Source organism: Megascapheus bottae, chromosome 1, assembly GCF_031878675.1.
Source record: "Megascapheus bottae isolate mThoBot1 chromosome 1, mThoBot2.hap1, whole genome shotgun sequence".
In the NCBI taxonomy this organism is placed as follows: Eukaryota; Metazoa; Chordata; class Mammalia; order Rodentia; family Geomyidae; genus Megascapheus; species Megascapheus bottae.
In genome coordinates, this window is record NC_143509.1 from 52,110,936 (window position 1) to 52,120,951 (window position 10,016).

At 49.7% G+C, this 10,016-nt stretch overlaps 1 long non-coding RNA gene across 1 annotated transcript in view; it reads right to left on the bottom strand.

Annotated features, from left to right (window-relative positions):
- Positions 1 to 8,898, bottom strand: part of LOC150069142 (uncharacterized) — a 90,123-nt gene extending 81,225 nt beyond the window's left edge. The window contains exon 1 of the long non-coding RNA XR_016535277.1: positions 8,849 to 8,898. This is a non-coding gene — a long non-coding RNA (uncharacterized LOC150069142). The remainder of the gene's footprint in view (positions 1 to 8,848) is intronic.
- Positions 8,899 to 10,016: the final 1,118 nt, after the last annotated feature.

Below are 10,016 nucleotides of genomic sequence, written 5' to 3' on the forward strand. Positions count from 1 at the left end.
CTGCCCAGTGGTGGAACTTGCCTGCTTAAATCTTACTTATTAACTATACATAGATATGCCAGGCTGCGATTACAGTAGGGTTGTTTGAGAGTGCTGTATCTTCCTTCTTCCCACGTACCTTACCCTGGGAATTGCTTTGTACTCACATATTGCCATGTGGTAGTGTGTCTTTAATAACCATCAATAAAGATAGGCCTGGGAAAACTCCTCTAAATTCACCTGATTGCAACAGAGAGGAGCTGTCTGCAGGGCTGGCCTGGCTGCCCAGAGGTGGTCACCAGGAGTGGTCAAAAGTAAACTCACCTCTTTGATTAAGCAATCAAGGAAAATTCGGGCGGGGGGGGGGGGGGAATGTGGCCCTATGAGGGTTCCTTGAATCAGAAGTAAAACCTACTTCCTTAAGTCAAAGTTCATTCATTCATTTATTATGCAAATATTTGAGATGTCTGTTTTGTAAAAAGCATTTGCTAAACATTCTAAAGAGATTTGTAACTTTATTGGCTATCAAGAAGGTAGAGGGGGACGTTTTTATGATGTCACCATTCTGCTTACATGAGTGTAGTAGCATTTTAACAACAGGCAGTGACAGAAATAATTGTCAAAACAAGTATACAACTCTGACTTGCACATAGTAGATACTCAAAATATTATTAAGCAGACAATTGGAATTTGACACAGCCCTTGCTGGTATAGTCTGATGACCATCAACACAGGTTAATTTGACACTGACCAAGCAAAATGGGACTCTACCCGCTCTGTCCAGGTGACAGGTAGACCCAGACATCAAGTCTAAGTCTGTTCTGCATACAGGACTTTGAGTTGAAGGGCGTATAGGGGGTTGAATAAATGCCCAGGGCAGAGAGATCAAACAACTGAACGTAAGGTTCAAGGCCCTACAGTATTGTGAAAGGCAGCTGAGACTGAAATAACAGCGAGATATATGTGTGGTAGATACACAACTTGGCAACTTACTTAGGAGACAGCAATATACTCGGACCTTATCCAGAGTCTTTAGCCAGGTTGATTCAGCTGGGCACATACTCGTATGTTTTATAAGCTCACCCTCAATAGGCCCCCCACAGATTTCAGCCAAAGCTGGTCTGTGGTAGTCCAATGCCTTGAAAGGAGAGACTTCTTCCCCTACTTTGTCTGGTGTACAAAATTCACTAAGTCATGTTAAGCAACTGGCCACAGCGGTTGAGAGACAACAGAGATCAAGGCTTGGTCCTACCTTACCACCACTTCCTATGTAGGACCACGGCACTCGGACTGTCTATAGAGTGCGATGTAGTCTCACCGTTGCCTTCATTCTCTGCCATCATGCCACCTTTTCCCATCTCTGGGATTTATGTTACAGCTACAGCAACACAGACCACACAGAATAAAACAATTCATTAGTAAGGAGTGCTACAGGAGCTAAAATTCTCCCAAAGCTGGTGTTCTTTTCTGACATCTTCCCAGGAAGCCTTTGGAGTGCACTGGATATTGAACTTGAGAATCTAGTGGGAATATGGCCTAGTGGTAGAGTGCTGGCCTAGCATGCATCAAGCCATGGGTTGGATTCCCCAGTACTACATAAACAGAAAAAGCCAGAAGTGGTGCTGAGGCTCAAGTCATAGAGTGCTAGTCTTGAGCGAAAGAAGCTCAGGGACAGTGCCCAGATCCTGAGTTCCAGCCCCAGGACTGGCAGAAGAAAAACAAATAAACAAATAAAAGAGTTTGTCCTCAACTCCAGAAAATCTAGGCCATCACTTCTCCATGTCATTTCTAGAACCTGTTCAGTTACCTTGCTAAATAGAATTCCTTCTGCCATGTCCCTCTTTCTAGCTTTCTTTCTCAAGAGCAGATATTTTCTCTTTGGTCTTTCTTCTCTAAAACGTTGTCCTCTGAATCCCTGGCATCTTATATCAAAGGGATAAATATCATTTTTGTCTTCTCTGTTTCAGATCCTAGAAATCTTACTCTAACCTCAGGTCCTCTCTGATCAAAAAAGTTCAACCAAGAACCAAAAGTTCTGCTAGGTCCTACCCTGCCTTGTCACTATACAAGTACCACCTTCCTAAAGCCTGTCTGCCCCATATCCTGTGCTCACAACAGCTCATAGTCCCACCAAATGTCCTGTGTCCTCACCATATAAATCTCCCTCCCTCTCCAGCTGCTTCCCCACATCCCCTCCAGGTGGTATTATAGGCTATAGCACATAAGGACAAAGTGCCATAAAGGATGTGAAAAGAGAAAACAGTTCTTTTCCTTTTCTCCCTTTCCTAAACATGACAACAGTAGCTCCAAGTCTTTGTGTTCTTACATCTTCCCTCCCCACCCCCAGTCCTGGGGCTTCAACTGTCCTTGGGCTTTCTCAAGGCTAGAGCTCTACCGCTTGAGCCATAGCACCACTTCTGGCCTTTTCTATGTATGTGGTACCGAGGAATCAAATCTAGGTCTTCATGCATACTAGGCATGTACTCTACTACTAGGCCAAACTCCTGGCCATGTTCTTACATTTTCACTGCATTCCTTATCAAGTGTTCTGGTGCTGAGAGCAAAGCTTAGCATGGGTGCACCACAGATTAAGGAGCTGGAATTATTCTCTCCAGATCTTCTTTTTACTGCATATCCAAAGCCTGGAGATGGTACAAAAGAAGGAAGGGCATATCCCCTTGGCATGGTGAGATGTTGAGATGGTCTGTTCTATGCTGCTCCTGCAAAAGGCTTCATGCTCCCTGGAACTCAGAAGTCAACATTCCTTCCTTTCCCAAGAATACAGAGTAAGGGGAAAATCCTAGAGAGATTCACAGCACAGCAAACCAGGGACTAAACTGTCCTCATCAGTAGACAACTCAGCTTCTCAGCTGTCAAAGCCATCTTTATGGTAAGGGTCGTCACTTACTGGAGATGATAATCCTATATAAGGAGAAAAACTCCTAGACTGGCAGGTGGAAAATGGGGGCTTGATTGAGGGAGGGGGGACTGATTGACTTGTATGAGCCACTTCATCCTAGGCTCAGTTTGGAGAAACTCCATCCATTAAGTGTGTGGGCTGATAGGGTGACCTCTCAGGTTACTTCACAGCCTCCACTTTTTTCTATAACCTGTGTGATAATGTGAGGAGGAGGAAGACTGTAATTTAAACAAACAAATATACATACATATATACAACCATTCCCCTCCCCTATCACTTTCAAGTCCTAAGTTTTACTCAAATAATTTCCTTCCAGTAGCTATGTTTTCTTGGCTTTTATTTTGGAGAATTTTAATTTAATTTATTTTATTTTTTTTGCCAGTCCTGGGCTTGGGCTCAGGGCCTGAGCACTGTCCTTGGGTTTTCTCAAAGCTAAAGCTCTACCTCTTGAGCCACAGCACCACTTCTGGCTTTTTTCTATGTATGTGGTACCAAGGAATTGAACCCAGGTCTTCATGCATGCTAGGCGAGCACTCCACCACTAAGCCAATTCCCTGCTATTTTGGAGAAATTTGATCTGATGACACAATTTGAATTGGCTTATCAGCAAACCACATAATTGTAGGCCTAGAGTCTGCAGGGACTTAGGCTTCACCCTCACATTCCAGTCTTTGCTTGGCCCTGGGGCCTGCCCTCACACGCCCTGGCCCTGAGCACAGCTCAGAGCCTTTCCTGTTCAAGCCTACAGGTACCAGGCATTCCTGTGACCACTGAGAATACCCCTCCTCCTCCCTGGGCCAGATGATCTGCATCACCAAGGCCCTGCTGGAATGTTGGGGGTATGGGGTGGGGGAGTACTTTTAGAGCCTCCTTATCTCACTGCTGTGATCTGGCCACGTGTGGGAGTTCCGCCATTCCTGGCCGCCCCACCCCCACCGGGTCTGAGCAAGGCTTTCTTGGCAGCCATCCTCCTTTAGAGCCCATTAGTAGAGTTCATATTCCCTTGCTCACCAGCTCCAATCAAGTGCTGGGGGGGCGGGAGGCCTCTCAGGCTGCTAGGAGCCAATGTTGAAAGCTTCTGCTTTCCACCCCACCCCCACTTTGTTGAGCGCGGTTTCCAGCTTGGCTAGGAATCAACCAGGCAATTTTTTGTTGTTGTTGTTCAAAAAAGTGGCAACTTATTTTTCTGGAAGCTGGAATGCAGCAGCACTGAAGTTGTTTCTAATGCCTCAGCATGGCAACCAAGTGCCAGTGCTAAGTATTCCTGAGGTCTCTTTTTCTTGCTAGACACTTTTACCCTCTCACCATCCACACATTATACTGCTCAGGTGCCTCAGAATTAAGACAGATAATGTAGCATTCAACCTAGCTTTATACTCTACTTTAAATGCAGGTTTGGGCTAGTGAACTATAAGTCCTTTTTCCTAAAATAGCCAGAAGAGCAGGGAACTATAGCATCTTCAACCTGAGGGTGTCATGGACCTTTCCCCTAAGGGGAAGTACAGACTGTCTGGACCAGATTTCCTTCAGCCTTGCTGGTCATATAGAAACTGATCTGGCTGACAGCTCTAGACCTTATCACGATAGATTGAAAGCCAGCAGAGAGGAAAATGCATTTGTTCATTTAGTTGAGAAGTATTCATTACGACTTCTGTTACAGGTACATAATTTAAAATTCCATTTCAGGGACTTTACAGGCTCCAAAAATCTTGGCTTATGAATTTCATGATGAGAATACCCGGGCTCTTATCTAGAGAGACTACAGTAATGATTCTAGTAAAGGATCATAAAACCATCAGCCAGCCAGATGCCAGAGGACAGAGCCGGGAGGCAGTCACCAGGAAGGTGATCTCCAGTTCCCCTCCCACCCCAGTGACACGCGCAGGCAGACATGCAGGCACGAGCAGAGCACCCTGGAATGTGCTGTTTCTGGGTAGTCTGGCTGCAAAGAGCTAGCCGCAGCCCTGAGGGGTAACAAACATGGCTCTTCCATCCTGGGCTTTATTTTTCTCACAGTCTCTGAAAGGGCTGTGATCAGGTGATATGTGTGGGACAGCTCCTCGTGCAGGTGTACAGCAGGTAGGAGAGGGGAGGAGAAAACACACCCTGTGTGTGCTTACTCAAGGCTCTTTCAATAGCCTCTCAGGATAGCTCTTGGCAAGGCAGCTACCACGTCTCTGGCAGGCTGCAGGGAATCTGAGTGTGAGAAAGTCAGTCAGGCAGAGAAAAGGAGGAAAAAAAAGAGCTCTGAGTCCTCGGGCAAAATACCTTTTTAATTTTTTTCTTCCCTACTTCTCTGACTCTCTCCTTTCTGAAGCTTTAACCAAACCTACAAACCCTTCAGATACCTAAAGGACAAAGGAGAGTCTCCCTGATGCAGGTATTTGTGTTGTGGTTTAAAAAAAAAAAAGTGAGACCACATCAGAGAAATCACACTGGGGGAGGGAGGAGGCCAGGGCCTGGATGCATTTATTGGGTGTGAAGCAGTGAGCTCAAATAAGTAGCCTCCACTGATACCCAGAACACAGTGTTTTTTTTTTGTTTTGTTTTTTGTTTTTCTGCTACGGAGTAGAGGAAGAGTAGTAGGGAAGAAGGAAAAATACAAAGGCTGCTCTTTTTTTTTTTTTTTTTTTTTTTGCCAGTTCTGGGACTTGAACTCAGGGCCTGAGAACCGTCCTTGGGCTTTCCTCAAGACCACAGCACCACTTCCAGCTTTTTCTATGTATGTGGTACTGAAGAATGGAACCCAGGTCTTCGTGCATGCTAGGCAAGCACTCTACCACTAGGCCACACTCCCGGCCACAAAGGTTGTTCCTAAGAGGAGCCTTTCAGATCTAGAAGACTTTCCAAAACTCAGTTTACAGTCCCATCCCAGAAGGAAGGAGACTCACCATTGATACAAACCAGGATAAGGACATACAAAAAAGAATCTATAGGTATATTCAGGGAAAAGTATCTTTCTTCTTGAATATTTAAGAGATGAGAGACCTCTCAGATTTTTATTTTATTTTCCCAGGTACAAATTCAGGGCTAAGTTTTGGATACTTGAGTTCTCCGTTCCTCCATTTAAAGGTGTTTTCTGTGTTCTTCCAGACTAAGCACTCCTGAAGTGGTGACCAGTGAGTGAGATGCTGGTTGCTGGTTAACTGATTCATGAGACTGCTTGAGACCCTGAAGTGAGACCCTAACTGAACTATATTCCATCCTCTCTCAAACTCCGGGGAGCCAAAGCCTGGGTAGGGGCTGGAGCAACAGAATCAGATAAGAAAGTGTCAGTTTAGGGAAGGGATGACCCAACCCCAGGCAGCATCCCAAGTCCTACACAGAGCCCAGTGGAAAAAGCTTTAGGGAAAACCTGGAAAGAGTTAACAAGCTCTCTGGGAAAGGTTTAGTTCCTTAGGAAAATCTGGGTCAGTGTATTTGTGCAAGTTGGTGTTTTGTTTTGTTTTGAAGTCAGATGCTGGGCAGAAACATCCAAAGAAGCTTGGGAAGTTTACTGGGGGCACAGCAAAAAGGAGAGTATCATCATAGACTCATTCTTCAGCAAGGTTACAAGCACACAAGAAAAACTCACTCTAAAAAAAAAAAGACCAATTTTCTGTCATAACCATTTTTCCATCTGTTTAAAATAAGAAAGAAGTCTTAACCCCTTGGCACAGATTGCAGGTCAATAAAAGAGTCATTGATGATCATTTCTTCTGAATATGATAGGGCAGCCCACTTTGCAGTGTGTTAAACGCACACACGCGCGCGCGCGCGCGCACACACACACACACACACAGTCCCCCAAGGGGCAGAAGTGAGTAAATCAAACTTGCAGAGAGGTAAAGGTTTGGCTGCCATCTCTAGGGCTGTCTAGGAGATGGAAATGAGTTTAGCAGGTAAACAGGGTCAGAGCCATAATGATAGCTTAGTTGTGACTCCAGGTGGTAAGATAAACAGAAAGCACTCTATTAAAGGGTAAGCAAGTTTCTGTTAACTGCAGGTCTGGGGACAACTGGAAGTCAATGCCCTGGTGAGTAGGATGGGAGCAGGTGTTTCCAGATGATTGTCAGTTCACGTTGGCACTCCACAATCTCCTTTGCTGGTATGAGCCTCTGAGGTGGCCTCTCTGCCCCCAAACACTGCAATCCACTCTCCACTGTCGGATGTAGTTCATCTTCCTGAGAATCCCCTTGGTCCCTTCTTTGCTGTGAACCTGGCCCTGGCTCCCACCATCTAGAAAAGGTCTTGTGTCCACCTTAAACTTCCTCCTCATCTCTCTGGGGTTCCTCAACACAAGTCCACCTTCCCTGAATAAAGATCTCAATCTGGGCCTTCAAGGCCCTAGATACTTCCTTTCTCCTCTATCCCCACCACACACATTTCCAATGTCCCCATCCTACCTATTTTCTAAGGTACAAAACACAGGCCACCTCCTCCAGGGAGTTTTCCAAAGCAACCCAACTTATAAGCAATGTAACCCTGAATGTTCATAGTATTCGATCTCGCCCCCAGCTACACAGAATCGCTGCTCTTACATCTAGGACCTCCCAGTGAAATCTATTGGAGAATCCAATCGATGTACAGGCATCCAGAGAGCGCAGGGTTCCTAGAGGTCATGATGTTTTATTGCCTCCCATAGCCCTCCAGTTTGACCAACAAAAGCTCCTCCCGAGTCCTCTGAGAAATGAGGCATGCCTAGTCAGGAGGCAGAAAACCAAGACTGTGTAAAGACTCCTCGCAGGCTGCCACTGACTTTCCCTCTCGCATCTAGGTAATTCCGTGGTTTAACGCAATGGCTGGCACGGTGCTGGCGTTCCATCACGGAACAAAGAAGAGGAGGCTTGCCCAAGGTCACGCAGCGTCAAGGAACCCCCGAATCCCATCCCGGATGAGATCTGGCGAAATCATTTACAGCCTGATCGCAGTGGGGAGCTCAGAGGAAGGAAGGAATGAAGTGTCTGAGAAATGTGTGCCAGGCCTCGGGGACTCGGGAAGGATTGGAGTAGGGAAAGGCGGAGGGGAGGGGGAAGTTGACATCAAACAAGACGCCGGGATCCCCGATTGTCCCCAGCCGCCAGTGCGGAGAGCAGAGCTCCCAGGCGGGCGGGAAGATTGGATGGGGGTGGGGGGCTGGAGACCCCGGCGGGCGAGAGGAAGGGAGGGAGGAAGGAGAGGAGGGAGGCGGCCCAGGCTGCCGGCCGCCTCCGGCAGTGCGCGCCGCCCGCCCCGCGCGGCAAATCCCCCAGGGAGGCCGCCGCCAGAGCCCTGGCGCTCCCGGCCCGGCGCCCGCCACGTGGCACCCGGCGGCGGTGGCGGCGGCTCCTCCCGGCGCGCGGCTCGGCCAGCCGGCAGCACGCAGCCGCCCGCGCCGCCCGCCTCTTCCCGGCCGCCCGCCGGCAGCCTCTAGGGCGCAGAGAGGGGGAGCGGCCCGGCTGCCCCGGGCCCGGAGAAGGGGCGGGTGGCGCGAAGCCGCCTTAACCACAGCCGCCGAGCGGAGGCAGGAGGCTGACCCGGCCGCTTCCTAAGTGCGGTCAGGCATCTCGTGACCGCGGCGGGCGCCGAGGGCCCCGCGGGGGGAGGCTGGGCGGACGGGCCGGGCCGGCGAGCCGGGGCAAAGAGCAAACAAGGAGCGCCCCCCCCCCCCCGCCTCCTCCTCCCGGTGTTGCAAGGGAGGCTTTTGACCGCATTAAAACGCCAGACCCCAAATTGGGGACAGGGTGGGCTGACTCTTCCCTACGCCCCACTCCAGGGCGTGCGCACCCCGCCCGGAAGGGCTGACCTTGGCGGGTAAGCGCCGGGGCTCGGCTCCCAGCCCACCCGCCCCCTCGGATTCCTGGCCCCGCGGGGCCGAAGGAGGGGGGCCCCGGACACACACACACCCCACACGCAGCGCGCGCCAATGAGCCCGGGCCGGGCGCAGGGGGCGGGGTTTTCCCAGGCTCTAGCACAGCAGCTGCTATTTACCTTCTTGGCTTCTCCCGGAGACTAGGAACCAGCCCCCGCGCTCCGCCGCCCGCCGCCGTCCCCCGCCTCCCTGCCCCCGGGGCGCGCGCGCGCGCACACACACTCACACACACACGCACACGCACGCACACACACACACACACACACACATCCTCCTGGCCTGGCCGCAGCCGCGGCGGCAATAAAACATCCTGGCACGTGCTCGGGCTCCAGGCGCGCCCTCGCCGGCCGGCTGATGTCAAACTGCAGCTCGGCTGGTGTAGCTCTTAAAGGGCCCGTGCGCGCGCCGCCGCCGGGATCCGAAGCTACGTAGGCCGCCCGCAGGGTGAGAAGGGAAGAGGCTGCCACCCTGCCCGTCACCTCTACGAACAACAGAACCCCCAGAGCCTGCGGGTGGAAAGGGAAAAAGCAGCCAGCGTAGGAGCGCGCGCTCGCGTCCCGGTGGCATTGCCATCAAAGCGTCCCTTGTTCATTTTTTTTTTCATTTGAAATTCCATTTCCTTTCTACCCGGTTTGAAATGCATTCTGATTGTTTCCTAAGGAAACTGGAGGTCCAAGGTTCCAATTCCAGAGGACGACTAAGGGGACGTGTTGGGTAGGGAGGCATTCAAAACCCATCTTGCTTTCCCAAACGTGCAAATGTAAGGTGGAAGGCATTTCGCTTTCTGGAAAAAAAAAGAATTAAAAATAAAAAACAAACCACAATTTTTTCTTCATGATCTGCTGTCACTGAATAAATGAAATCAGAACAGTGAATCACTTCGGAACACTCCAAATTGTCTTTTTTTCCCCCTTGGGCCTTTTCTAACCATATCTCAAATGAACTTATTATAAAACATCTCTGCCACGCATAATAATAAAAAGCAAAGATCCCTGAACCCGAAAAAATTTCCCCACCCGAAGAAGAGAAACCCTCTCCAAAGTAAAGCCCAAAGAGGGTGAGCAGTAAAGGGTTAAAATCCTTTTGATTGACGTTGTAGCCTCCGGTGCCCTGGGCTCAGGCGCGCGCCATTGGCCGCCAGACCTTGTGCCTGGCGGCCAATAGGGGGGCGCGGTCCACGAGCGGTGCCGCGTGTCTCCTCCTCCCATTGGCTGAAAGTTACTGTGGGAAAGAAAGTTTGGGAAGTTTCACACGAGCCGTTCGCGTGCAGTCCCAGATATATATAGA